The sequence below is a fragment of the Thunnus thynnus genome, chromosome 1 (genome assembly GCF_963924715.1).
Source record: "Thunnus thynnus chromosome 1, fThuThy2.1, whole genome shotgun sequence".
Taxonomy (NCBI): domain Eukaryota; kingdom Metazoa; phylum Chordata; class Actinopteri; order Scombriformes; family Scombridae; genus Thunnus; species Thunnus thynnus.
In genome coordinates, this window is record NC_089517.1 from 28,754,778 (window position 1) to 28,782,452 (window position 27,675).

The following is a 27,675-nucleotide window of genomic DNA, read 5'->3' on the forward strand; positions in this document are numbered from 1 at the left end:
TTTGGTTAATCAGATGTTTGCACTTCACTGCCTATCATAGGTACTTTACTGAATATTAGGCACATCGGTACACTGCGGCGAAGAGTCCCCGGGAGAGAGGGCTCCCTGGCTTGTTACTGCCTCCCGCAGCTTCATAATGAGATGATTGTCATGATGGTCCTGGATAGGTGTTCCTGTCTTTATTGCCCTCATGAAGGGAAATTCTTGTTTGTCTTATATCCAGAAAGAGGTTAATGGCATGGCTCTGTGGGGTTTGGGTAAACATTTCCCCTGTACAGCTCACAGCGAGGGGTCAGTCCTGCAATCTCGGGCTGAGCACAGCCTGCATACAGAGGGCTAATAAAGCTGTTCTGTCTTTCTGTGTGTGTATGTGTGTGTGTTGATGCATGTATGAGACAGAGAGAAAGAGAAAACAAGGAGAGTTGGAGAGAGACTGAGACAGACAAAGACAGAGAGAGGTGACACTTTTGGACAAGCCTCATTGTCATTGTCATGGCCTGATGGTTTGAGATGTTCTGTCGTATAATGCTGCCATTTCAGTGGCTTCGCCACACAGCGCTGCCGGTATGATTGTGCAGTACGGTTGTGGCTGTGTGACTGTCAGGCAACCTAAATGCAAATTTTGTTTCAATGAGACACCTGGCATTTAAAAATATCATGTGTGTCTTTTACAAGAGGACACGTGAAAAAAAAAACAACATTTAAAATATCTGATGCTTTGTAAACTTTAGCAGAAAAGTAATATATTGGGCTAACAAAATAATACCAACGCTGCCTCAAAAATGAATTTGACATAAGTAAATTACATTTGCAACAGCATGTACACAGTCATGCCATGTGAGGTTAAATTCAAATATATGTTGCTTTAGAAAAACTCTGCTAATTATTACACTAATTTATCATGTTCATGTATCATTTTCCCTATTTGTGGATGAGGCTACATTTAGAGATGGACAGTCGTTTTGTCATGAGGCTTATATGGCCATGTATAATATGAGAGCACTTGAACACCTTGTGCTGTAAACACTGCTCACCTGTGATGTCTCTGTTTTCCAAGGTGCCTCTGTATGGACTCTTAGAAAGATTAAAGAATGGTTTCATTAACACCAGGATAGAGTCAAAGTCCTTGTATGACATCCTCATTTACACCAATATGTACTTTTCTAGTAGAAACCTTCCACAAAGCTCTGGAGGACCGAGATGAAGGATTCCACTTTATTTATCCTGACTATAGCATTTTTAGGGTTTCTTCAAAGAGCACAAAGATGTAGCTGCTACTTGAAAATATTCCATCCAAAAAATCAGGATGGGAAAAGTTTGCTGAATGCATGTGAGTTTGATGAATTGTTGTCTTGGTGACCAGTTGGCTTTGGTCTGCAACAGACAAAGCCAGAGCACTGCAGCCATGTATAACCTGTCCTTCTGACATCTGTCAATAGAAAAATAGTCTCACTAGAGAAGAGGTGGTAAGAGCTTCACAAATCTTATCCTTTTGCCAAAGTCCTATGTCTCCATTTTGTTGTTTTTCTGCTACATTAGGGTTTGCTGACGCGTGGCTGGTTGAGAGAAAGAGAAGACAGACAAAGATGAAGTACTATGATCATTTCTACAGCAAGAGGATGTCTTAGGTGTCATTCCTACAGGACACATATGTACTGTATATGGGCTGCATACAGCAAAGGCTGCCCTTCTTAGCTTAACAGGTTGGAGTGTTCACACAGGTGATGGGTGTGGTCAACCTTCTTCTCCCAGAAAACACTTTATACAGTATACTACTAAACTGCAACAACAGACATGTTTGATCCAACAGTAACATGTTAACATCTAAATAAATGCATCACTTCATTCATCCCAAAAATCTTCGCCTATTAACTTAACCACTGTATGCTAGTTAGTAGTGTAAAATCCCTTCCTAATGGGCTTCAATGTAAGTGATGGAGTCCTTGTTTTGTGCAGAAATGTACTCAAAAATGTATCTGAAGATAATATGAAGCTGTCCAAATTAGTCAAATAAAGTGGTTATCTTTCAAAGATTAAGCATTTTTAGTATAAAATTCCCTCTTTGTGTTTCCTTGTTGAGCTGCAGTGGAAGGATAATAAAAAAGGGGACATTTGTACTAAAAAGGCAGTAACTTTGTAAGATATCTACTTGATTTGACTTGGATGGGTGCCTCATATTAGTATTAGCTAAACGTTTGAATACATTTTTGCATGGAAGGAGGACTGTGGATTTTGTCCATCACTTACATTGAAAATGCATCAAAACAGGATCTTTAACAACCAGTATGAACAGGACAAATGACAGTAGCAAGCAAAGCCTGTTTCATTGGTCATTTGGGCACCTTACAATTGTTTTAAGATAGACTTGAAAAATTGTGAGCCTATCCTTTAATTTGAGGGTAAAAATTAATAATTAACTTCTCTCCCAGTGTGTCTACCTGCATCAAAATGTGAATTACAATCAGTGATGCCCCATTTATTGATTGTAAATGGGGCATGGCTTCTGATGAAAAATAAGTTAACGTTGGCATTACTGATTCTGCCCTTAAAAAGTTAGGGTTACAATTTTACAATTTCAGAAATGTTTACTCTTGAAAAGTTCACTTGGTACAGATCTTTTCTTTAGTGTACTTTGTATTTTGGTCATACTGCTATATTTGTACTGGTGCCTCCTTCATGTAATACTTTCATAGTTACAAAATGTGTTTTCCTCACTTTTCCTGCACATTGCAGATATTTTCATATTAACACATTGCCTGCATTTCACAGTATTCTAGGATTCTACAGGCTTAACAGTGAGACAGAGAAGAGGCAGAGATATTTGTGTGTGTTCTCTCAGCAGGAAGCCACGACTCTTACATCATCCCCAGATTGGCTGTGAATCTTAAATTTTCTGTAATTCACTTTCCTTTATTTACTAAATCTTGTACTGTGTGTTCCGCATTTGAGTCACCACAGGGGAATTGAGTTCTATCTGTTGTGGCTGAAGCGAGCTTTGTTTACATTGTTTGATTAATTGCATGTAAAGAGCATAATGAGCTCTTGATGTCCTGTGCATTAGATCCTGCTGCTACAGTTTGTAAAGTAAATGTAATCAGAGATTCAGCCTCTTGCCCTTGGTAAGCTCATAGTACTGTTGTGTTTACGTGCACATTCAGCATATTCCCTAATGTAGGGCAGCATAGTACTATATGTGGACAGGTTAGGTCATGCCTGTGAATGATTTCTCCTAAAATCTCATTAATTCCTGATGTTAACACATAGACCTGGGCCAAATTGTAGTTTATGAAAAAAGCATTAACATTTGCTTTCAACATAAAGACAATTTGTGTAGATTCAGGTAAGTTGTTGATCACAGAAAAGTCCTGATGACTTAATACTTTTCTTTGATTGCCTATAAACTTTATGGCAGTCATATTTTGCATTACCATCTGGCGATAAAGACGGCAAGAAAATATAAATAATATTTGCTGTTGCATCACTGAAATATTATTTACAACTGTTTGCCAAATAGCCTCCCAACATGCCGCTATTGGAGCCGCAAATCTTCAAATGAATCCTGCTCTCTCCTTTCAGGGCCACGTCGATTTCTCCTCTCAGGCCAATTAGCTCTTGGTGTTCGCATGTAACAAGCATGCTAATTGGGTGCTACTGAAGCCCAAAAGCCAATTAAAAAATTCTGGGAAAAAAAAGATCCAGCTTCTCTTTGTCTCTCTTCCTCTTCCTACCCTTCCCCAATGCCTTCTTCTACCTAATCATATCTCTACCACTTTCACTCCCTTTTTCCACACTTTCTCTTTGGAATGTGCTGAGTGTGGGATGGCACCGCAACCTTAGACTTGTCATTTACGTAGAGGTTTCTGTGTGGAAGGATACACTTTTCTTGGTTTCTGAGTAAGAGTACCAGCAGCACCTGACCTCTGTATTGATGACAAGGCAGCCAAGCAAAACAGTGAAGAAAATAGGAGAGAAAATGTTATCAACTCACACTTTTTGAAATGTTTTTCTTCAAATTTGAAAAGGTTTGCTCGAAGGCATCAGCTTTTACCAAAGCGAAAAGAGAAATGTTTGGGGTTTTTTTTTTATCTCACTTTTTATCTCTTCTTATTCTTTTGTGCATGAAAAGTGCAGAAAATTGAATTCAATATATGTCACACAAAAAATGGGTCAGGGGGAGATTGTGCAATACCAGTATTATGTGTCACTAAGCACACTGCCATAGAGCAGCGCATTCCTGTTCTTGACACCCTCTCCTCGCATCGTACCACAGATGCGGCCATATGTCTTTGTCTGTGTCTCAGTGCACGCTGGAAATACACAACCAGCATTATTCCCCTTGTCATTTTTATTCTCCAAAAATCACACACGTTTTAGATGAGCCGGTAGTGTGCAAGCAATAACCATAAAAGATTTTTAATTTGTGTATGCTCTCAAACAATTTGTTTTATTTTACTTTTTATTTAAAAAAAAGACTTGCTCACTGAGGAGTGATGTCTTCAGTGACATCTCAGGGGAACTTTTAAGGTGGTAAAATTTGTGAGCTCACACATGCAGACACACACAAAAACAAATGCACTATTACTTCACTAAGACATATTAACCCCTTCCCCATCTAAAACATGCGTAATGAATATATTTAGTGGTAAAGACTGTGAGGAGGATTCCAGGTGAGAGTTGTTGCAGTGTCATGGCGTCTTATCAGAGGACATACTGAGCCACTCTCCAGCGGGTCCACTCCTGGACAGACATGCTGCAGTTTAAACTAATTACTCAGGCCACACAGGGCCTTTACCCATTCTTTTAAGGGACAAATTGCGTTCTGTTGCCGATCAATTTGTCCTCCGTGCCAGATTTGTCAACCTCCAGTGCCTGTGAACAGTTGCCATTATGAAGCAAAAAAAAAAGGCAAAAAAAAGCCTGGGCACTGGACGTGAGACCTCTGCTAAGGCTCCCTGTGCTCTCCTCATCATCAATTACGTCTATATCATTTTCTTTCTGCTGCCCGCTTTAGAAAAGAAATTAAAAAGGGCCATTGTTTTTCTTATCCCCCTGGGATGAAAGCATTTACTACGCTGCTGCACTGTGCGCGGCCATACTGCCGATTAGGGAGTGAATGGAATCACAATCGAGGGATGCACTCGGCATTGTCCCCTATTATGTGGCTGGTGGCCCTGAATATTGTGCAAAAATTAATTTCGTTCCATCTGATGGGATTTTCAACCTTGGAGAGTGTGAAATGTTAATCCTGGCAGGCAGGCGGGTGGACATCGTGGAATGCCTGTTTTTTTTTTTTTTTTACTGGATGTGGACAGGGCACAAACATAGTTGATTGTGAGAATGCCTTTAACCAGCCCATAAAGATGGCAGGCCAGAAGCGCTGGACAGATGAGCAGGAGAGATAGTGTTTTTAAAGGCCGCAGGGCAGGAGGAGTTTTGGTGGAGAGAGGATGGCAACAACCATGACCATTTGTCCTCTTGATCTTGAACATATACTGCAATACAGTATAACAGGCTGGTGCACAGGTTGTTCAGGTGAAAAATCCCAGCTTCTCAAGTTACTGAAAGAAAAGGACGCAAGTCATGAATTTTCCTCCAAAATGAGGATCCAGGATTTAAAGAGGAACATTCTATGCTTGCAAAAGACAGTGGAAGCTGGATACCCGCTATCATTTATTACAAGTTTTTATTCTGTGCTAAAAAATTGTCTGAAAGGAGGAAGCTGAATCAGTATACCCACTCAAAATGACTGCTAGAACAAAATGAAGAACGGATTATCAAACTTTTTAAGATGATGAACAGACATCCTTGATTGAGAAAAATCAGAACATCTTTGCCGAGTATTGTTGCCTGTATTCTAGAAATATTGAATGATGAACCTCAAACGATTTTGGAAAGATGAGAGCTTCACTGGATGGGTTTCGTTTTAATATGTGTTGAAAGCTTGTAAGCTGAGCAGTTCTTTCACACCTTCCCACCACGTCAACACATTCACTATCTTTCCCCTCGCTGACAGGTGGAGTTGGACTCGTGGAGCCGTGCATGCTCTCCTGCGCTAATTTATCCACTTCTTTAGCTGTAATGAGGCAGAACTGGTAAATGTGGGGACAGCATTGTTAACATTGCTGCTTCACTGGGAAAGAGGAGAAGGCTGACAAATAGTGGAGAGGGATGGAAATGAGGCCTGGGTGCTGTCATACCATGAAGAATGATGCTTTTAGTCTTTTACCCAACTGGATCGCTGTCTCTTAGTTAGGCTGCACGCTGGAATATGACATTTCCGAAACCAATTAAACATCAAAGTCTCTGCCGCATCAAGATCGGGCTGTTTGGCAATAACCACAGGAAAGAAAAATCAAAAACAAACAAAAAATGAATATTTCAGGCTGGAATTTTTAAAATCTCATAATCATCAAAAATGTTGTGGATTTTGGTAATTAACGGGAAATTCCAGTATTTTTCAACCTGTACCCTATTTTCCCATCATTTTGGGTCTGAGTGACTAATGGGGAGAAAAGTTTTTGGAATGGGCCAGTATTGAGTGAGATAGCTTCAGCTGGCAGCCGTGAAACAGGCTGCAATGTAATCCTTGGGGGCAATTGTGCCCGTCAAAGTACGTCCACTAAAAGTGCTTGTTTTTGCCACTGACAGGCTAAGATTATTATGATTAAGTGTCTCACAATGAAAGTAAACACAGAAACTAGCCACTTGTAGCAGCATTATGGATAACTGCATAGTGAACTACATCTAGCCAGTTTGCACGTCGGTTTGTTTACATCTGCGGCTGCGGATAGCTCAACATCTGTTCATGCTAGAGAAGTAAGTAAGTTTCCAAAATGCAAGGATAAACATTCTGTAATTCCTCACACAGTTATGTGTTGAAATCACATTTTTCTTACCATGTGGAGCTGAACATTTGGTCCATCCTGCTTTGCTCTTTTCATCCAGTTGATTCTGTGGCAGTGAAACAGTCTCCAGGACGACAATGTTGATAAAAGCTGTAAAACCATTTGTAGTAGTTACACAGCTGGGATTACTCTCATCCATGGACACTTCTAGATTTTTTGAGTCTGGCAGCAACAGATCCTACTCCGCAGTAAAAGTTTTCCTCTTCACTCATCAGGAGAGCAGTGACTGCAGGAACACCAGCGCTTTTATCTCCTCTCTGTGTACTCCGGCTCAAATAAATATGGTTGGCCAGTCAAAGTGAAATGACTCATAATCGTCCTCATTATAGTCCACGGGATGATGTTTTTTTAGTTTCCTTACTGTCTAACCGCGGTGAAAGTCAGCCTCATACATGTAAACAAACCGGCGTGCATGGAGGAATATGTGGGTGGTTCAGCTAGACAGCAAGCTGCCCCAGATATAGATCTCTATGCAGTTATCCATAATGCTGCTACAAGCGGCTAGTTCCTGTATTTACTTTCATTGTGAGACACTTATAATAACAATCTAGCCTGTCAGTGGCAAAAACAAACACTTTTAGTGGACATACTTTGACAAGCGCAATTGCCCCCAAGGATTACACTGGAGCCTGTTTTGCGACTGCTGGCTGAAGCGATCTTGCTCAATATTGGACCAGCTACAAAAATATTGAAAGGGTTGAAAATACTGGAATTTCCCTTTAACTTCCATTCCATTCATTTTGAGAATGGAATGGATCAAGGTGTAAATCTACTTTAAAGTTGTGTGATATTCAAAAGATATCTCAGTCTAGTTTCAGACAGCATGATGTCTTAGTAGAAGCAGGTGTTGACACCCCACATTGAGTTGGTAGTAACAAAGAATCTATTGTCTTTTACTTAACAGACAGCTGCATTGAAAATTTAACATTTTAAAGGCTTTACTTTCTTTGTTATTCTTTACTTTATCGTTTTTGGGGTTTTTTCGTATTCCACTGCTATTGTTTCCTCTCCTCTCCTCTCCTCTCCCTGCCTCCGTGACAGGTAAGTTAGTAGCCTATCATTGCAATTCACATCTCATTCTGGCCATCACTGAAGACATCCAGGCAATCTGCACGTATCTGTTCAAAGACAAAACAAGAGGTAAAGAAAACATGATGTTGCTGAGTTCAGCAAATCACTCTGGCAGCCTGAGTTATCAAACACTGCAGTTAATCACACGTGGAAACCTTCACACTTAGTGACACACACAGAGGACCTCGAAGGCAGGTCTTAGGACTTAGGAAAAATATTTGATTGGATGTCTGACATTTTTTGGAGGGGACAGAGAGAGGGGGGTTGGGGGTGGAGAAAGAGAGAGCCAAAGGAACAAGGAAAAGGGAGCAAAAGAGAACTGATGAGTCATGATGAGAGTGAGCATGAGAGGAGATGCATTCTTGCATAATTAACACTTGAGCATCACCAGGACAAACTCCTCCATCAGCGTGTCCAAAGGATTAACTACGCCACGCTCCTCTTATCTCCCCCATTTAGTTTAAGAAAGAAAATGACCTTGCGCTTGTTTACATGCTGATTAAAGACAGGAGGGAGAGAAGGAGACAGCGAAAAAGTCAAACTGTAATCAGAAGAGTTTGTTAAGTGTTAAGTATTTTTTGCTGGTGCATTCTCAGCAGATACAGTGAGCCCCAGCCAGACGGTGTCAACGCAAAAACAATCACTCGATGTAGCAGCTAACGAGCAATGAGTGGGCTGGGACAAAAAAGAATGTGTGTGTTTGTTTGTGAAGGTGGTGTGTGATAAAAAGTATGTTTAGTGTGTGGGTGGTTCCATTAGTTAGTCGGCCTGTTTTATTGCACTGGGAATAACGGCTGTTTCTGGGCTCCTATGAGTCAGTCTACATACTATACTATCTGTGTGTGTGTGTGTGTGTGTGTGCACGTGTGTATTGCATGTGTATGTGATGTGCATGTGAGTGCTCTTGTAATTGTTTTCCTGTACAAGCCAGTTTGAATTTTAGACCTTTGAAGTGAGGGCATTTGTGCAGAGTTATTTTGGCTTCTTGTAGACGGCAGTTTAGGTTTTTTTTGTTCTTTGGTTTGGGATTAAGGGAGTACTGACACACTATGTTTAGGACTCGGGTCTCTGTATTTCTATCTTATGTCAGTGGTTTTGCTGTTTCAATAGCTGCAGTTTGTACCTCTTTGTGCAGTAAAGCAATACAACCAGAGTGTCTACAAAACTATTAGCCTGTGAGACACAATAAAAAATGCAGCATAAGGGCCAATAGAGGGTGTCAATATTTTTTGACAATGATCATTTATGAATGATCATTGTCTGTGTAGTACTGCAAACTCTGATACACAGACACCGATTTGTATGTGTCTGTATGAGAAAGTTATTTGTGTATAAAGAAAAAAAATAATGAAGCAGCATTATGAACATACAGTGAATTCTTACTCTAGTCCCCCCGCCACCCCCACCCACTCCATATGGGAACAATGTGAATTACAGTAATGGACTATTTACTTGATAGGAGCAAATACTGTATCAGCCTCCATTTGTTTTACTATTTCACGCTTGAGTTCACTATGGACAAAATAAGAGAGACAAAAATATAAAGAAAAATGCCTGATTTACTTTTATTGTTATGATGATGTGCAGTGACATATTTTGTGGTCAGCAACTGCTTTGGGAAAATTGTAAACAATCAAGTTATACATAAACACACATATTTATAGGACTCAATGAATTAATTAAACAAGAAATTGCAATTAAATAGCAAATTACTGTAAGTATTTGTCAGTGGTTTCATTCATTTTGTGACCAATACAATAACTTTATCAGTATAAATGAAAAGATTTGCAAACATGATGAACAGAAAACAAAGAAAGGTTTTCAATTATTCCAGAAGTTATTACTAATTCTATAAATTACATTTACACTTAAAGATACACAGTATTTGTAATGTGAAGCCTTAGAAAAAAAGTGAAAAAATACTATGTGGATCAGAAACTAAGACTAAGATTTAACCCTAGTAAATAAATGTCCATATGTCCTACTCACATCTCTTTACTTGGTAAACTAAGTTTTACATTTAATTTTAAATATAAATCATTATCATCATCATTTATTTATTGAAATCCTCAGAAAAAAAGATTGAGGGAGAACCCTCATTTACAATGGTGCTAATGTACAGACATACGATAAGAGCAGACACAACTAAAATCACCAAAAAAAGCTATAGGAGGTAGCAATAAAGGAAGAATACATGGTTATATCAATTAAATAAAACAATGTAAAATTAAAAATGTTAAAAGGTAAAAGTGCAGGAATAATGGCCACACATATAACATTTTCTCATCATCAACAGAAAGGTAGTGAGAAAGAAGGAAAATGAAGGAGAAAAAGATGGTGATACAGAGGAGCGGAAGGTGAAATGAGGGTGCACAGGCCCCCGCTAGTTTCCGTTCAGTCAAGCTCGCCACTGCAGAGGAAGGCTCTGACAGTGAGATGTCAGAAATAGCACCAAGGCTAACACCTCACCTCTTGCTTATTAATGCATTGCTCTCATAGCCACCTCTCTATCACACACACACACAAACACACCACAGTCACACAAACAATGCAACACACATACAAAGTTCGCACAGCTCAGTCCCTTGTACACTAGGCTGGAGAGCACACATCTCACCCAAATACACACACGCACACCTGTGCAGAGACACACACACACTACATTGTCAGATCAATATTGCATTACTGCGGTATGTTCTCCTCTGAGAGGTTACAGTGATAGGTGAGGGGTGTGGGTAAAACCTTCTCTTCTGTCTGTACAGTGGCCAGGCACACGGGGCAGATCTGAGGAGACTTCACAGCTCTGACAGCCAGTTTCACCTCCTGGCTTTATCGCTGTCGCTCTCCAGCCTCATCCAAGGCTCTACCTCGGGCCTATGATCATCTATAGAGCCTGTGTGCAGTGTACAAAGTGTGTGTGACTGTGTGTGTGTGCATGCTTGTGTACTGAGGTATGTTTGTGTGTTGGAATGTCAGCAATATATTCTCATGGCTGTTAACTCTACTGTAGCTCCTACGTGTCCTAAGACAATTTTTCATACAATTTCCTATGAAAACTATGAAAGCCCCGTTGTTCATTAGATGACTATAACTTTGTATTTTCTTCAAATAGTTGTATTCAACTGTAAAGTTGTCATGGTTTTGCTTATTTTTTAAGTAAAAACTTCCCCGAGGCCGCCAAACTGCTGCTTTTCAAACATATTAGATGACAAATTACATTTCCTGTTTTGTACAAATCAGTTCCAATTTCCTGAGATTATGCTGATGTGTGTGCAGGGGTAAGTTTGTGTGCGCGCATGTGTGTGGATATTTATGCATGCCCGTTTAGGTTTGTGTGTGTGGACGAAGGGAGTGGAGTCCTTGGTGCCGACTGAAGCTCCAGCTTTTCCATTTAAACTGTATCATTAAAACAGGCAGAGAGGCGAGGGAGACGGCCCCTCCACACCTCATAAAGTGTGAGTGCCATGCCAGCCGAAGTGCCACGCTCTGCTGCGTTTACGGCGTTTACACACCTTGTCCTCTCTCTCTCTCTCTCTCTCAAATAGCTTTCATGGCTATCTGTTTATATGATATTACTCACTCTCTGCTTTCCTACTTTTCTGGTTTGCCCCTGCTAAGTATTGACTGGTATTTCAACTGCCCCCTTTAGATTCCTCCCTCTTTTTTTTCTGTCAAATTTCTCCAACAAGGAGTTGGAGCGTAACATTGAAAGGGTATAATCAATGGAAAAGCACCACTTAGGGAGCCCATTTGATGCATACTGTAGGGCAGAGTTGATTCAAGGGTGTAGATTGAGTCAAGCCTCATTTCGTATCCTCCCCAATTAGTCATCCAGCTTGTGCCCTCTATAACCCCCTTTTCTCGAGAAGCACTGGCCCAGACTAAACTATGGATGAGTTTTTTTTACCCTCTCAATCCCAGAGCTTTTTCTGCAATAAGATAGAGACATATCCTTTTTTCTTTCTCCCCTCCCTCCCTTTCCTCCTGCTTCTCACCTTTGCTGGGATAAGCTGAGGCAGACCCCTCTCTCACCTAACCTCTACATTTCCTTTTCCACCTCCTCTTTCACTCCCTCACACCTACACCTCTCCAACTTTTCCACCCGTCCGCCCATTTTCCCTCCACCATAAATCTCTACCCAAATCCTACTTAAACCCGCATCAGCAGCTGTCCTTAAAACTCCATTATCTACAATTACTTCAGCATTAGGGAGCCAGAGCACACCTGCCCCTACATAAAAGTGCCCTCGCCTGAAAATATTAAACCTGCCCAAAAGGGATTTGTGCTATTTCATTTTTTCCCCCCTTTTGTTGTACCTGTAGTGCGGTTGCCCTCATGGCGAGGCTTGTGAACCAAAAATGCCGGCAGTCTGGATTAGTGCTCCTGATTAGTGGGTGGGTGTGTGACTGTGGGCTGGTTGCACAGTATTTAGATGGGTGGGTTTCCCAGCGTGATCACAGGTGGGAGGTCGCTGGCCCTGCCTGTTTGGAGGAGAGTGCTGATGGGCTGGAGTGTGTGTGTTCATTTGCATGTCTGTTTGATAGGAAATGAGGTGTGAGTATAATGCATATGACTACACCAGACTGTACTCTTGAGAAAAAGAAGAAGATTAGTCGTTTCAGAAAATGCCCAAAAACAACATGAGTAAATGTTCAAGTGACACAGACCCATAGTGACTGTTGCAATTACAACTCTTGCATGCTGGAATCAAAGGAGGAAGCAATGTGACATTATTATAGAGCAAAAAAATATCAGACTTTAACATGAGTGACGGCAGTTCATTTCATGTTTCCTACCAGCAGCTATCGTTGTTTTTTTTTTTTCTTTAAATTATGACCGTGGTTATTCCCTAATTATAACCAAGTTGTTATTATTGTAACCATGATGATGAAGGTGCCCTAAGCTTAACCAAGTACTTATTTTAACCCAAACCATGATATTCTAACCTTAAGAAAACCCTTTTTTTTTCAGTGTTCACATTATATGATATTAGCCCAGTGATGACACCCATTTTTGTATACAAGCTTGCCCCTGCTGTATAAGCAGGATAAAATACTGATGTGATTACATTACTTTGTTTAATTATGAGAAAATTAAAGAAACTATTTTCCCCAATGATGATACAAAATATGTACTATATGCAGTGATTGCAAGAGACCTACAGTACTTGTGGCTACAGTGCTAAATACGTCTGAACTATTGCTGTGATTTTAGCTCCATTCCCTTGAGGAAAATTATATTCAAAATTAAATTTCACCCTTGTTTTTGCAATGAGCAGGTACACAAACTGATCCGCTAATTATAGCTGGTAAAGACACAGAGTTTAGTGGTCAAATGTGCTAATCATGGCTCTGGCAAAGGCTATAACATTCAAGTGCAAGACAGACGCCAGAGGAATAATTGAATCAGGGGGAACTTACACAAAAGATAACAGTTGATGGATCTAATAATGGCACAAACGTTTGCATGTGTAGTGGCTGGGGGGCTGCATGGGGCGCAGCAGTGTTGGTAATTGACATATAGGGAGGCTGGTCGTCGGAGGCGAGGGGAGGAGGGTGGGGGGGGTCGAGCGGACTCAGCTGTAGGTAGCCTGATCTGCTCTGATTGACAGTGATGGCAGATAAGGTGCTTGTGGAGAAGGGAATGTGAGCAGAGCTGCAGGCAAAGATAAGGGCCAAGATTAGCACCCTGCCACGTCACACGCAGAGAGACAGAGAGGCAGAGAGGCAGAGAGGAAGAGTCCAGCAGAGAGTGAAAGATTGAGATGTTGACGCAGAAAGGTATTGGCTACAGTGAGTACAATGGGCAACCAAGAGTAAAGACTGAGTTTATTGTATGTATGTGTCTGAATGAGGACTGTGTGTGTGTGTACGCGTGTATGTGTGTGTGCTATTGTTCATCAGACCATGTCCCAGGTAGCACGCACACACCCTGTTGAGTGGAGGCAGCCCAGTTGGAGGGGCTTCAAGGAGGAGGGCAACTAATCAGCTCATAATCCAAGCGGCTGGCGTTTCCAGGGCAACGCTGCTGTACATTCATGCGTAACAAACAGATACACTCTCTCCTTTATTTCTGTCTCTCTCTTTATGATTCTTTCCCACCTCTTTCTGGTTCCCTTTTGCTCTCTCTCTCATCCTGTTTCTCTTTCTCTCCTCCTAGGCCCTGTCCTGTCAACAAATCCCTATTTTCACCTCTAATTCTTTCCCTCCCCTCTCTTTCTTAATGTCTCTTTCTCACTGTTTTCTTTTTCCTTTCTCCTCTCCTGTAAACACAGACCCCCATCTTGCCCTCTCACTTTCTTCCCCTGCCTTTATCCCTTCCCAATTTTCTCCTGAACCCATCAAAATAGGCTCATATATCTCTCTCTCCTCCTAATTTTCTTTCTCTTTTCCCCTTCCCTGTCCACATAACACCTATCAATTTTCCTTCTTCCTTTCTGTCTTTCACTCTTTCTTCTTATATTCCTGTGCTGAATGTTCTCTCTTCTATCACCTTAATGTTCTGTCCCTCTCTCCTTTCCCCCCGTAAACACAGAGCCCATCTTCCCTCTCTTTCTGCTTCCCACTTTTTAATTTCCTTTTTCTCCCCCTCCTTTCGCCTCTATTTTTATTTTCTCTCTCCCTCCCTTTTTCCTGTAAACACTCTTTGTCTTCACCCCTCCTCCCTCCCCTCATGCCAGGGGGTCCAGGGCTGTATTTGTGCAGTGATGTTGGAGGCCTTGATGATCACTCTCTAGGAGATGATTATGTGGTCAGGGCCCTGCAGCCTCCTCTCCTGCCCCGCACTGCTGGAGCTCTGCTCTGCTCCTGTGTGTCTCAGTGTGTGTGTGTGCATGCATGGAAATGCACACTATGTGGATATAAAATAATTTGCCTGTTTGCGTATGTGTGTGCACATTTGTGCTTGCATGTACCGTATGTCTTCCTCTCATTAATCCATTAATATAGGCTGCTAATAAATATGCATATAAAGACTTTTGTAATACTTGCCGTGAAAAAAAAATACATCGCCTTCAAGCAAATATTTAAAGAATGCATGCATATTTTATGTATTAAATACATTTCATTTCATAGTTTGGGGATTTAAATATTGATGAAAGGTGCTCATTTAGTACATCATTTTCTGAATAAGCTTTTGCTATGATGAACAAGTCCCAGTCACCGGTGTGTGTACAGCCTCCCTCTCTCTTTGTCTAAGTCTGTCTTTCCCCACCGTATGTCTGCAAAGGAGCTGAGCGCTCCTCTGGAACAGTGATGTAAATAACACATAACTGTAAATAAACAACACATCAACTGTAGCACTTGCTAGCTTTGTTTACTCCCTGACTCCCATATTTTTCTCTATCTCTCTCTTCTCCTTCTCCTGACCTCTGTCTGTTTTTCTCCCTCTCTTCTTCAGTCTCCCTTCAAACTGCCGAGCCCCACCCAGCAAACACAGATGCCCAGCGCCCCTGGCATTTTGACTAGCTGCTATATTTTTTTTTACCAGACCACGCTGTCTGATTACTCTGGTGCAAAGTGAAAGAAGTGTTGGTCATGGTGTTCCAGCCAGCCAACTCACTCGCTATCTCTCTCACTCACTGTCGGAGCAATAGCCTGACTGCACTCATCACTTTCACCTAGGAGCACAAGCAGAGGTTGGGCTGTGCCTCCATGCCACAGAGACAATCGATTGCTTTCATAAAATAAAATGGTGGACATGAAAGGAGCTTGATAAATGGCGGGCTATTTGGACCTAATTGCAACCCTTTAAAATGTCTTAGTGATGATTTGAGCAAGCTTCGACTGAAGTTACTGAGATCAAAGTGAAGAGAGAAAGATTAAAACGCACTGGCTGGCTGCATCTTAACTGCATGTCTCCGACTCGTGACCCCACATGGCCTCCCGTCAGAGGAACGGCCGATATTCTGCACCTTACAGCCAAATAAATCAAAGTCTCCACAGAAAGCTGTCTTATCATGAGTTACGCCAGTTCCTGGATCCTGTTGCAGTTAATCATCATCCCTCAACCTCAGCCTCATTATGGCTTACTAGCTCTGAATAAACATAGAAGGATGGTAGTCGAAGAAAATGTGAGAGTCGGGTGTAGGAAGCTCACGCACAGCACACACACACATTTACACACTAATTGCAAATCAGCAGTCAAAAGGACTGATGACAGTCAAAGGAAATCTTATAGCTGTCGGACATGCAAGCTACAAACACATACACTCCAAGCCAAGGGAACTAATATTAATAAAGACAGATGACAGTCAAACAATGGGAGTATCACTGGTAGAGTGAAGCAGGGGGTAGCAAGACGTGAGGGTGTGTGTATGTGTATGTGTGTGGGGTGATAGAGATAAATGGGGTTAGATCAGAAGGAGCCATTAGGACGATGGAGGGGAGAAAAGACAGTGAGGGGGGAGGAAAGAGGAGAGCCGGGAGCCGGTGCTGGTCTGCCCGGCATCCCCTGAGCCGACTCGGAGACGATGTTTAATCAGGCCTGTGAACCTACGAGACTGAGGTCACCACGGCACACTCATTAGGCCTGATGGGAGCACTGTACCACGACAGATGAGTGCAATCTTTACTCTGTTCATCCATCTCTCAAAACACACACATATAATCACCTCACACCTCCTCACGCAACCCCAACCCCCCCATCTGTGCCCCAAACGCCTCATCACTTCGTTCTATTATTTGTGTGTGTGCACGAATATATACACATACTTACACATTACATGCAAACCAGCAGACGTACGCACACACACATACACACACACACTGGCTTGGCCTCCTCTTTGTGGCTTTGGCTGACACACTGTATATAAGCAATAGTTGGGTGAATGCCAGGGATCTCCTGGAAAGATGAGCCTCACAATTGATAAAGTGGACAAAAGGAAAGGACTCCGTAATCGATGGCAGAAGGCTTGTAGGAACAAATAAATACAAGGCTCCAAATGTACCATCGGATTAATAGCAGTCACTTGTCCAAAAGCTTCATTTGGCACAGCTCTCCATTAAATGCATTCATAAAAGCTAAATGCAATGTTTAATCAATATGGCCTAGCACCTGGAAATGACGATTACTCCTCTTGGACCAAACAGGTTGGAATCGGGGGAGTTGAGGATGTTTGCTGAAGCTAAGCACACAGTCCTGTATGCTTCCCCCACCTACAGTAAGGAGCAGAGATTTATTACCATGCAAATGACAACCCACAGCTCATGCCAAGGAGTTAATTACATGCCAGCCTATCAGAGGAGTAACATGACAAAATAGATTTGGCATTGGCAGATTAGGATGGAATCAAGAGGAATAAGAGAGAGAGAGAGAGAAAAAAAGTGTTTGCACTGCATCAACTGGGAATATTCTGGTAATGGTCACAAACATTGCCTGGACACACACACAGACACACAAATACACATCAGACAGGTTAGCCTGCAGTATTCGTATTGCATCCAGTGTTACAAAGAAATTTGAGTATATCGTCTGTGTTTTATTGCCTCTCCCTCACTTCACCAGCCCACCAGTTGGAAATATCCAAACTGTTTATATTACAGCACTTCTTTTGCTGAATGTTGGTTATTGAAACTGGCAAGGATGAGAACTGTCAATATAATGAGACAATATTCACATCCCGTGCACTCAGTATACAATACAGAGAAAACAGGGTTGCATAGACATCCAAGAGCAAACAAGAGTTTCATAGCCATTGTGCAAAGGGAAACTTGCAAAAGAAAAGAGGGAACAAAGCATACTTTATATATTTCTTATGGGAAGCGCAGAAAATGTCCTATAAATCCTTATCGTGACAGCCATGTAAATATTTATATTCACAAGCCAGACTGAGACTAACAGCAGAGGACATTGTGACTGGGGAACTGGGAATGTAGCCCTACGCTGCTCAGCACGTTAACTCAATATTCATCTTCCTCCCTTGCTCTATTTCTCCCAGTATTATCCCTGGTGCAGACCACACATGTATATTCATTACTGACCTCTGACTGTCTCGTGGAAGCCGCGAGCCCCGGAGGCCAGTGTGACGGCACTGTGAAGTCCGTCACGAACGCACGACGGCGGCTTCATGAGAAGCTTTTGTGTGTGGCAAAAATAAGAGGTAATGAATGCAGACGTAAGTGCGGCCTGTCTGGAACGGTCATTTGTATCTTTGTTTGCCTCACTGTATTTCTGCCAGCTCTCTTTAGGGTGACTTGTGTTGGGGGAGAACGGAGGAGGAGGTGACAACATGGGAAAGGACATGACTTGGTAGGCTGCTGGGGATGCTTGGGGGGGATTTGCCAGTGGAAACTCTGGGTGACGGGTGGGTGGTGCCTCTTGGGCTAAAGAGAGGGTGGCAGTTGGTGTCAAAGCCACTTTTTTCCTCCTTTGTTTCAGAATGTACTAATTGGTATCCTTGAGATGACATGTGAAGCTAAAAAAAATCTTTATATATATATATATACTTTATATATATTAATTTTTATAAATAATGTATAATAATAATTTACATACAGTTGTAATGGTGTTAATGTAATCTGAGAAAGACAGTCGGAGGGATTTTAATACTCAATATCTGTCCTGTGCCTGTCTTTGCAAGTGAGTGTATCTAATGCATCAGTGCATTTGCATACAATTTTTACTGCATGTGTAGATAATAATGCCAATATGAAACTTAATTTTCAGTACCAATATCAAAACAATATTTTTTGATACCTCACGTTGAGGAAAAGACGGTTTTGTTTTTTTTCTACAAAACCCTTTTCTATTTAACATGTTTTCAGTGCTGAAAACACAGTTCAGTTGGGTCTCAAAAAGTATTAGTAAGTGTCTGTCCTGGAAGAGGGATCATTCCTCTATTGTTCTTCCTGGGGTTTCGTCCATTTTTTTCTTTGTTAAAGGGTTATTTTAGGTTTTGCATTTAGTTTTTAATCATTTGAATTGAGGGTCTAAGGACAGAGGATGTTGTATTGCTGCACAGATTGTAAAGCCCCCTGAGGCAAATTTGTGATTTGTGATATTGAGCTATGCAAATAAAATTGACTTAATTTGATATTTAGCCCTATTTATATATATATGTGTGTGTGTGTGTGTGTGTGTGTGTGTGTGTGTCGTGTCGTGTGAGAATTAATTTTTCATTGCAGGGGCAGGAATTTTGAAAACAATCCAGTACATATCTGTGTGTTATCTGAGTGTTGTGTGTGTTTGTATTTGTATGTTTGTGTGTGTGTGTGTGTGTGTGTGTGTGTGTGTGTGTGTGTGTGTGTGTATGTTTGGGAGATGAGGGGACTGTTCTGGCCGCTGGGAGACAGGGGGTCTAACAAGGATGTATGGGTGTTTCAACATCCATCTGCAGACATTTTTCTACCGTCATTCACTCCTTCTGTCTCCACACAGCACACCTCATCCCACACACACACACACACACACACACACACACTCCAACAACAACCCTCCTTGTGCCATTACGTCCACTATTACAGCATTCTCCTAGAGCTGACAAATCAGAGGCGTGCTTGGAATCCAGAGCTTCAGTGGCCCGAGACTTGTCTTAGCCGCTGTAATGGAGGTAAAACCTTTATCTGTCTTCTTAGCGATGTGGGTCCTATCTCTGCTGTACCTTAGGGTTATTTAGATCCACTTTGGCTTCAACTATCAAAGCATAGGAAAGGTCTTATTATCATCTAATTTCCTTGTGCAGCTGATTAATTAGTTGATTTGAATTAGTTTAATTTCCATTTAATTGAGTGGAAATGTATATAATGCTTGAGCTCTGTCCTTAGGTATAATTCTCAGTACATATTATAATAGTGAGTGATAAGAGGGTAGACACGTACAGTCAAAAATAATAAAAGGTGTCTTTAAATACATTTTATGGACTCTTGCAAAACAAGTGCGTCAGAGTACAACAGAATTAGAATTCCCTCCCTACAGTTTCTACTTATTTTTTTGGAGTGCCTGGGTTTCCTAACGTTTACATAGTCCAGGCCGGAATTTAATTGGTGTTTGTTAAGTACTGAAGATGTTACATTTTTCAAATGATGTACTTCTTAAGGGAAATCAAATCAGTGATTGACAGACTATTTATGGTGAGATGATTATAATCCCCATACATGCAATATATTACTTTCAGAGCTTGTGGTATGAGCAGGAATATACAGTTTGCATTTATGTGCAGTTTTTGATGCTTGTGAGCACTTGTTGGATTAGCCCTGAATTGGAACAACTGTACAATACCACCCCCTCAATGTGCAGCATATTTTTTTACAAGTGCCAAAATGATTTAGATGCATCCACATCCTTAAACTGTTTTAAAATAATCATGATCATGCAGATTTTTTTTTTTTTTTTTTTTTTAGAGGCTTTTTTTTCACACGTCTGTGAATCTACTTTTGTACATATAGTGCCATTTCTAAATTAGGTAGGAACAACACTTGGCAGTTGATCCTGTTCTCTCATTTTACCCACAGAGTTAAATAGGAAAATTAGAGCGGAGTGCAAACCGTTTCAGTCATGCGTGTCAGTGTTTGAGCAGGTTCCTGGTGTTTTAAGGCAGGTTTGACAGCTCAGACACTTGTTGATTTGCATTCATTTAGTCAACTGTGGAGTTGTTTCCAATGCAGCAAGGACTGATTTGGAAAAGTGGAACAGGAGCTTGATTCTCATTAGGGCTGGGTATCAGTGCTCAATACTTTTAAGGTATAAACTGAAATAACCGAGTACTAGTAAGTAGTATCAAAACTTCTCCCTTCAAACGATACCTTTTTATACCCAGATCTAGATAAAAATGACTATTTGTATGGTTCTGCTTGCAGCAAATCACTGTAAGCGTTCCTGGATTTAATGTGACGTATGCTTGGCCCACTACTGCAGCAGTTACAACCCATACAGTCTGTGGTGGTGAAGTTGAGCACGGTGTATTTGACAGAGTTGGCAGTTCAGCGTGTCGAGATGCCTCAAAAATAAATATTTTAATAATCTCTCAAACACTTCCAAAATGTATTTGTATAAAAGTGAATGCTTCCATTCACATGATGTGTACTGAATGAAGTAGAAAAAAAAAGTATTGAATGAAGTACTCAGAAGTATCAGTATCACTTTAAGGGTACTGGTATTGGTACTGGTATTGTAATTTTTTAAACGATACCCAGCCCTAATTCTCATAGTTTACATTTACATGTAATGTAGTTTTTTTCCATACATATATATTGTAATAGTTAAGTAAAGCTCATGTCCTGATTTAGGTTTTATTCAGGATAAGCTGCTTTCATCCACCTTCATATCCTCTTCCCAAATACCTCTGCAAACATGAATTGACAGACTATTACCATGTAAATAGAAATTACACAAACTGCAACTCTGACGGAAAATTGGATAAAATGTTTACTTGACCCAGCTTCACAGCTGCTGTTACCATATTCCAACTATATTTTGGGTGTTAAAAATTAAGCTAAGCCTGTTATTATTAATGCACTTAGATATCAGTGGATAATGTTGGTAATAATACTCTTCTCGATGGAATTAGAGAAGGCATTACGTGCATATGTTTGATCTGAGCTTTTTATACTAGATGATGTAGTTATTGGGTTGTGGTTGATTAGATATTAGAATAATTTAGATCTCCAGGTAACACCAGGCAGGTGTCCACAGTACATACAGAAACTCAGTGAACAAACACAATATGGTGTCAGAGTGCTGATGTAGCCTATACTAAACACACGATAATACACAACATTGCACATATACAATGAGTACTTTTTTAAATGTATTTTTAACATCCCAAATACCACTTGGAAAGAGAGAGGATTATATGAAAGGTCTGTAGTTGTTTACCTGTTCATTTGTTATAGCTGAAAATATCATCAAATTAAATTTCACAGTCTGCGCTTAAACCTCAACTAATCCGAATATTGAGCCAAGGAGCGTATTTTAATTAAAGCACTGGGATCACAGTACAGAACTAGTCTGATGCAGGGGAAAGCTAAAAAAAAATTACACTGAAAGACAGCAACATCCACTTCAAACAGTGTCCTCTAAATCAATAAACAGTAAGACAGTCTGATTTGCATCTACTGTAAACACATGATCAGTCTCTTCACTGTTTGGGGAGACGAACACTGCTCTGTAAGTTCTGCTCCTCTCATTACTCATAATAATGCAAGTTAGCATATTTTATCAGCCAAAACAATGCAATCCGATTAAAAACAAATTATGACAGCATTGTTTGTTTGGAGGACTAAGACATTAGGCCAACTTATTCAGCTCAATTACTGTATGACTTGTCTGGCTTAATGAATGAAATTGTCAGAGACCAAAACTGTTGGTATTTGAGATGAATAACTCACATGGGATTAATTTGTCAATCTGAGTTTCTTTAACATGAACTGATCTTCTTATCAGTCAGCATGGGAAGTTATATTTATGAGGAGGATATGAAATAAAAAAAACATGTTAAATTCAGAAATGTGACATACTGGAAACTAATCTGTGATCTTCCTATACTGCACTGTTTTGGTGCAACAATTTGGCCCTACTTCAATAATAATAGTGTATTTGTACTCAGCTGCGCCTTCGCCCTGAGCTGGGTGATGTCATTGTCACCAATGGGCCCTGGGCACTAAAGTGTGACGGGTCAGCATGTTGCGTCAGTCTCTTCTTGCTTCCACGCCTCTTCTGTCTTTTCGTCTTTTCTCCTCTCCTTTGCAGACTTCTAATCCACCTTTCGCAGCTTGTCAGCTTGCCCCAAATTCCTTTTGTTCCACTCTCCTCTCCTCTCCTCTCCTCTCCTCTCCTCTCCTCTCCTCTCCTCTCCTCTCCTCTCCTCTCCTCTCCTCTCCTCTCTTCTCCTCTCTTCTCCTCTCCTCTCCTCTCATGCCCTCCCCCATATGGCAGTTTAGATTCATTTCTCTGTGATAGCTTCATCTGAGTATAAGACAGGGCAAAACAGAAACAATAGCAGAGAGCTTTCCTGAGTCTTTCACAGATGCCAGGTTGAATCAAACAATATCAGCATGCAAGTGAAACACCCTGGACGATAATGTAATATTTGTCACGCACAGTTCATGCATTCACACAGACATATCCCTGCACGGCACACAGATATAAACAGATACACGCAGCCTCTCAAGCCCCTAAGCTTCTTGTGCCCCTGATGGCAGATAGTGCCTTGCTGGTAGTGGTGATAAAGCATTTCCAGGCTGTCCTGCCCAGCCCTAACCTCCTGCCTGTGTCTCTTCCTGCTCCACAGACCCAAGCCCCTGCTGGTTAAACCTATCGATCCCCACAGCCACACAGCTACACCCAAGACAAAGCCTCTCTTTTTCCTCCTCTCTCTCTGTCTGAGTCAGAGACAAAGCTGAATTCTCTGCCACGTTGATTCCCTCTGGTGTGTCAGCAGTGTGAATCTGAAAGACGTCTATTCTGTTGTTGTTGTGTGTGTGTCATCAATATAGGTTTGACACATTTTTTATTTCTCTGAATGCGTAAGTTTGCTCACGTACATGTGCGAATGGAACGTGCGCGTCAGTTTATGATGGAAGGTGAAGGCCATGTCTATGCCCTCAAAGTCTGATTGCAATTAAAAGGCGGGGGAATGACTGTGTTAAAATGGCACTTAAGGAGCTGGGAGCTCAGCTGGCTGGACCCATTTCTGTTAGAGTGGCCGCTGACGACTCCCAATTCTCTCAACCAATTATCTGAGCACTCATCTATGCACAGTGGGGCCACTCCCCTCCCTGGACCAATCAGAAATGTGAGCGCCTGAGGTTAGTCGCTATGGCAAATTAGCTCAGTGTCTCAAAACAAAGTCAAAGGCAGTCCGGTAAAGAGGGTGAACTTTGCAGGAGCTAGACTTAAAACTAGAGCTAGAAATATATCTACAGTACTACCAGAGCTGGAATTCTTAAATTCTTACCACACATAGAGATAGGACTATAACTTCATCTTTAATTAGAACTAGAACTACATGTGACTAATTACTATGAGAGCTTAAAATATAATTACAACAGGAGTTAGAACTAGTCCTAGAACTAGAGCATGAACAAGAACTGAAAATATAATTAAGAGCTAAAATAATACTACAACCAGCACTAGAACTTAAAAGTCAAACTAGAAATGGAAACATAATTAGCATGAGAACTAGAACTTTAATGAGAACTAGAACTTGAAATAAAACATTACTAGTTCTAGTACTTATTTTAGATTCTAAAACGAGAATCAGAAGTAGTACGAGCTGGAACTGGAAATGAAACTACAACAAGAACTATGAATATAACTAGAACCAGTACTAGAGCAACAACTAGCTGGAACTAGAACTTAAAATATAACTAGAACTAAACTAATTGGAAATGTTATTACTACAAGAGCTAGAAACATTGCCACCACTATATAACTAGACTTAAAACTACAACTTAGAGAGAATTAGTAGTAGTAGGTTTCAACATTTCTGCAGTACATTTCTTCTCTAGTTGTAGAGAAGTAGAATACAGGTCATCACAGCTGAGAGCCCATTGCATGTGTCAGATCAATATGTGGTTTCCACATCATCTCCTAGTCAGTTGTAGCGTGTGAGCACTCAGATGTACTGTACACTTTAATGTAAATCCTGAAACATTGAGGAGTTATTTCCACATTATATCTAGGGCATCAATTTTATTGGAGGCCTGGAATTAAAACTTCATCCACTGGCGAAGAGGGTTCTGTGAGTGGCAATAATTGAGGGAATATTGCCTGTCTCGAAGAGCGAGCCATGCTTTTACGTGAGGGCCCAGAAAGTCATTTCATTTTTCTGCCCATTACTTTTTCTTCTTCGTCTTCTTTTTCTTCTTCTTTTTTTTTTTTTGAATCAAAGTGATGTTGAGCTGGTGCTTTGAGACTGGAGGATAGAGATGGAACATGTGTGGTGGAGGTGCAAAGGGAGTAATGGGGGGAGGAAAAGCGCAGAGAGATGAGTAGGACTGATGTGACCGAGGGAATTACCTGAAAGAAAGATGGGGAAAAGAGAGGGGAGGGGGACATTGATGGGAGTGAGCGAGTGCCAGCATCAGAAGAAGATGGGGCGAGAGTGATATATATGTCAGAGGTGTGTGTGAGTATGTGTGTGTGTCTGTGTGACTGTGTGTGACACTATCCCCATCTCATCCCACCCAACATGCCCCACCCTGCTCTCTCCACTCCTTTCCCATCCACTTTCGCCCCTTCCTCTTTCTTCCTCTCCTTCCCTCCCTCCCTCCCCCACTGTTTACGCTGACAGTAATTTGACAGGCCCGGGGTTGACAGACTTGAAGGCGGCAGGGTAAGCGATTGTCAGGCCTGGCGTTGTTGGGCAGCTGCTGACTGGCTGAAGAGCTGGCAGTGAGATTGGGAAGCTGTAACTGGCCAGGGGATTGAGGAGGAGGCGTGGGAGAGCTGTCGCTACGGTGATGCGATGGAGTGGGATAGACGGCCTTTGAGAAGCCCAGAGGGAGGGTGAGGGAAGGGGGTTTTAGTGCAACCTCAGCTCAGCCCAAGACGTCCAAGCATTGCCCAATTGGTCTTGTCTGTCCCAGGGAGGAAAAAAAAAAAACTGCCTGGGGATGGCAATGACACTGTGCCACCTCTTTGATAACTACTCAGCAATCTCATATAGACAGGACTGAGACACCTCTCATACCTCGGCCTTCACACATACTTTTCCCATCAGTCATCAAACTGCACAGGCGTACGGACAGTTCCAGATGTTTTCTTATTTTTATTTTTTTCTTCGCCAGTACAGTTCTGACCACATATTTGAACCAGGCAGGAATGAGCAGATACTATCTAGCCAGCCGTAACAACAGACAACCACACCATGAAAATACAGAATGAAAAAGTGAATTGTTTCTGCAGCGATGCAGGCTTGTAGCAGCTAAGCCCCGTTAGTCACCCCAGTTAAGACTATCCAGAGAACAAATAAATCAATTAAAATGAAGAAAACAAAAAAAACCAAACAAAAAAAAAACCATTTTTGTTACAGGTGAAGGAAGAGATAAACAAAGTCAGTTGTTTGATGGAGTTGAAAGGCAAGGCTAGGAGCAGGAGCACTGTGCCAGCTGGACCCAGAGCCAGGGAGTCCCCTGAAGGGTTTACACATACTTATGTAACCCGTTGAGAGATAGCCAGGTGGGCACACACGCGCGCACACACACACACATACACACACACACACACAACCACAGGACACTGTGGATAAACTGTGGGGTCCAAGCCTTACACACACACATTCATGCAGACTCACACCAGAAGCATACACAATGCAGCAGATGCCAACCTGGCTTGACTTCACGAGTGGACAAACAATCTAAACACGTACACAAACACATGCGCACATACTGTATACACATACATACACTGACACATACACACTGGCACTCTTGGCAACCTCAGCAACCCAGAGGAAATCAGCATTACTTAGGATTAAAACAAAGGGGCCTAAAGCTTTGACGTGACATGCATGTTTTCCCATCCATCTTAATCTTTTTTTCTTTCTCGGGCAGTCTGCAATCCTCATGGCTTCTTTCTCTCCCCTGTCCCTCCCTCTTTTCTTCTCAAATAGCAGAGTGCTGCTAGACGAAGGAGGGAAAAAGTTGTTGTCTTGTCGATGTCAATGTATTTGTTAAATTGTGCCATGGTGTTTAATCAGGATTCAAAAGTCATGAAACTCTCTCAAAACATAACAATAAGCTTTCACATCAAATAAGAAAAAAAAAAAAAAAAAATCCAAACCCACAGTTACGTGGTTTTTATCCGCCATCAGCAATAACCTAGTACTGCTGTACCTGTGGACACATCAGAGGGGTTTATGGGATCTTTATTCCTGATTGCACCCTTGTGAGCTGACAACGGCATAAATCTCAGTGGTGCTTTAAGCAGCAGCATATGCAGCTATGAAATGCTCAGGGAGGTTGTTACACTGAAAAAGAGGGAGAGGAAAATTCTTCCTTACATCAGTTCAGCCTACGTGCTTCTCTGGAGAATCTCTTCCAGCTTCCACACTGCAGAAAATGTCTGTATGAAATGGTACTGATTTTGTATTTGATCAAATATTTTTCAACTTCCAGTGCAATCAATCGGTTCAACACTTTTAGTGTTGGAAATCATCAGACTGATCATTATATTGGAGTCAAGTCAAACTGTCTTTCTGGACTGACAGATTATATTTATCTTTCTTTCAGAAAGTTCAAACAAGGTTCTGTAAAGTCACTTAATTTATTCACAGACAACAGTCACTGGCACTAGTCAACACCGTCATCACTTTGGCTTGTCCCAAGCCGCACCTGCTGCTCTCTTACTAAACAGGGCTGAAACCCATTCCCATCCCTGTCTCTTAATCAACACTGAAACATCAAGTAAGGCTAACTCATTTTGGCAGAGGTGCTAGGGCTCCATGTTAACATCCTCTCCAGCACTCAATTGAGCCGAATTCCTCAGGCCTCTCTCTCTCCCTCACCTCGCCTCATCTTATTTTGCTCACCAAAAGCATTTTCACAAATAAGCCTGTCAGGAAGCATGGACAGAAAAAGAGGAGGCAAAATTTAGTCAAACAAAAGGTAAAAGAGACTATAGATGTGGTAGAGTTTACAGCGAAATGAAAAATCAAACAGGTTTTTGGGAAAACACATTTATGCTCAGTTTTCAGCTGTTCCTCCCACCCAGGTTGCAGTATCTTTAATGACGGAAATGGAGACATGATCACACTGAAAAT

At 41.3% G+C, this 27,675-nt stretch overlaps 1 protein-coding gene and 1 long non-coding RNA gene across 2 annotated transcripts in view; one reads left to right on the top strand and one right to left on the bottom strand.

Annotated features, from left to right (window-relative positions):
- The window catches only part of celf6 (CUGBP Elav-like family member 6), a 152,007-nt gene that overhangs the window by 17,259 nt on the left and 107,073 nt on the right, over positions 1–27,675 (top strand). The window lies entirely within an intron of this gene.
- Positions 7,819–27,675, bottom strand: part of LOC137186056 (uncharacterized) — a 99,568-nt gene continuing 79,711 nt past the window's right edge. The window contains exon 2 of the long non-coding RNA XR_010928963.1: positions 7,819–8,023. This is a non-coding gene — a long non-coding RNA (uncharacterized lncRNA). The remainder of the gene's footprint in view (positions 8,024–27,675) is intronic.